Here is a 2,500-nt window from a genome sequence, read left to right as displayed (position 1 = left end):
ACCTATGTCACCTTAACCTAACCTATGTCACCTTAACCTAACCTATGTCACCTTAACCTAACCCATCTTGCACCTTAACCTAACCCATCTTGCACCTTAACCTAACCCATCTTGCACCTTAACCTAACCCATCTTGCACCTTAACCTAACCCATCTTGCACCTTAACCTAACCTATGTTGCACCTTAACCTAACCTGTGTTGCACCTTAACCTACCTCAATTTGCACCGCAATGTAACGCAATTTGCACCGCAATGTAACGCAATTTGCACCGCAATGTAACGCAATTTGCACCGCAATGTAACGCAATTTGCACCGCAATGTAACGCAATTTGCACCGCAATGTAACGCAATTTGCACCGCAATGTAACGCAATTTGCACCGCAATGTAACGCAATTTGCACCGCAATGTAACGCAATTTGCACCGCAATGTAACTCAATTTGCACCGCAATGTAACTCAATTTGCACCGCAATGTAACTCAATTTGCACCGCAATGTAACTCAATTTGCACCGCAATGTAACTCAATTTGCACCGCAATGTAACTCAATTTGCACCGCAATGTAACTCAATTTGCACCGCAATGTAACTCAATTTGCACCGCAATGTAATGCAATTTGCACCGCAATGTAATGCAATTTGTACCGCAATCTACCCCCACATTGTGCCTTAACCTAACCCACGTTGTGCCTTAACCTAACCCACATTGTGCCTTAACCTAACCCACATTGTGCCTTAACCTAACCCACGTTGTGCCTTAACCTAACCCACGTTGTGCCTTAACCTAACCCACGTTGTGCCTTAACCTAACCCAAGTTGTGCCTTAACCTAACCCAAGTTGTGCCTTAACCTAACCCAAGTTGTGCCTTAACCTAACCCAAGTTGTGCCTTAACCTAACCCAAGTTGTGCCTTAACCTAACCCAAGTTGTGCCTTAACCTAACCCAAGTTGTGCCTTAACCTAACCCAAGTTGTGCCTTAACCTAACCCAAGTTGTGCCTTACCCTGCTCTGTAATTGGCATATGACACGTTACATTAATGTATTGTCCAACCGCAACCCGCTCAGAATGTTGTGTACACAGCTACGTGTCATCTCCCCATAACAGCTGCATTGCAGTGTGGTACGCCATAGAGACGTGTGGGAGTAATGGACGCAGTGGATGGCGATCAGCATGAGCCGTCTGTTCATGTAGTGGCGCGTGTATGCAGACGTAGTAGTCTCTTCTCACACAATGTGATAGCACGGTGCCCCGCGTTCCACATCTGCGACATGCTACAGAGGCCGGTTGACAGTTGGTCGCGCAATGGACATCGCATACGTACGGGGGCACCTTCCACGTGCCCTCTAGTCGGGCACATTTTGTTGCGTGGATGTGAGCGGATGTAGTGTGTCTTGACACCTGACAGGCAGGCATGCAATAATAGTTGACTTTGCAAACGGGGATGGACGTGTACGTTTACTGGTGACGTTACGCAAATGAACAACTGGTAACCCGTTGTGGTGCGGTTGTCCTTGCTGGAGGTACATCTGTGAGGGCAACGATCGGTACAGCTACGAAGCGGTCCCCACCATACCAACGAACGTGAATGTGAATCTGGGTGTGAAGCGATACGCGGCTGTGGGTGGGTGGGACTGTCCCCGGCCGGTGAGGGGGGGCCGCCCGGCGTGCTGGCCGCGCGGTGCGTGGGCGCACGCGCTACAGCCGGCTGGTGGGGGCGCCCAGTGGCAGGCGCGCCGGCCGACGGACGCGGCAGGCGGCGCAGCTGCGCGCCGGGGCACCCTGCGCGCGGCGCCGTGCAGCCAAAGTGGGTCCTCGCCGGCCCGGTGCGAAGCGCGGTGGACATCTGCAGTGTGCTGGTCCGATTGAGGACTGTGTGCGTTGAGGATGCGCCGCCGCCCGGCACTCGGCGCCGCGACGCCGTCTGCTGCTCGGTCGCCCCAGCGGTTCTCGCTGGTGGTTTGTATCGCAGTTGTGCAGACGTGTTGGCACGTGCGCTGTGCTGGGAGAGTTCGCTTCGGCACCCACGTGGGGCCTTTGCCCTTCTGTGGCGCTGGCGTTGGAGCTGCCGGTCACCGTAGGTGGCGCGTGTTGTCTCCCGCCGGCAATGCCACGACAGCACGCTCCCGGGCCTCTGTTGGCAGCGGCAAGCTCAGTTGGGAGCACGGGTGGTCGCACCTAAAGCGTCTACTCGCCTAACTCCGGGCGATTGCGCCTCTCTCGAACCCGACCAAGTACTTAGGACGGCGCTGCGCGCCGCCGGGACCTGAGAGGGTTTCGAGGTGTATTGTGCAGGGGAGCTCAGCCTCCTCCTGTTTGCAGAATAATTGAGCGGACGCTTGCGTGTTCGCGCGGGCCCCTGGGACACACTCCCGGGCGGCCGGCTGCTCAGCTCTAGTTGACGCAGCTCCCTGGTTGATCCTGCCAGTAGTCATATGCTTGTCTCAAAGATTAAGCCATGCATGTCTCAGTACAAGCCGCATTAAGGTGAAACCGCGAAT

At 54.7% G+C, this 2,500-nt stretch overlaps 1 non-coding gene across 1 annotated transcript in view; it reads left to right on the top strand.

Moving 5' to 3' along the window:
- The first annotated feature begins 2,407 nt into the window (after positions 1 to 2,407).
- LOC126147009 (small subunit ribosomal RNA) overlaps positions 2,408 to 2,500 on the top strand; it is a 1,909-nt gene continuing 1,816 nt past the window's right edge. Inside the window, exon 1 of the ribosomal RNA XR_007529905.1 lies at positions 2,408 to 2,500. This exon is cut by the window's right edge and continues 1,816 nt beyond it. This is a non-coding gene — a ribosomal RNA (small subunit ribosomal RNA).

The sequence above is a fragment of the Schistocerca cancellata genome, unplaced genomic scaffold (assembly GCF_023864275.1).
Source record: "Schistocerca cancellata isolate TAMUIC-IGC-003103 unplaced genomic scaffold, iqSchCanc2.1 HiC_scaffold_838, whole genome shotgun sequence".
In the NCBI taxonomy this organism is placed as follows: Eukaryota; Metazoa; Arthropoda; class Insecta; order Orthoptera; family Acrididae; genus Schistocerca; species Schistocerca cancellata.
This window is presented reverse-complemented; position numbering and strand designations above follow the sequence as displayed.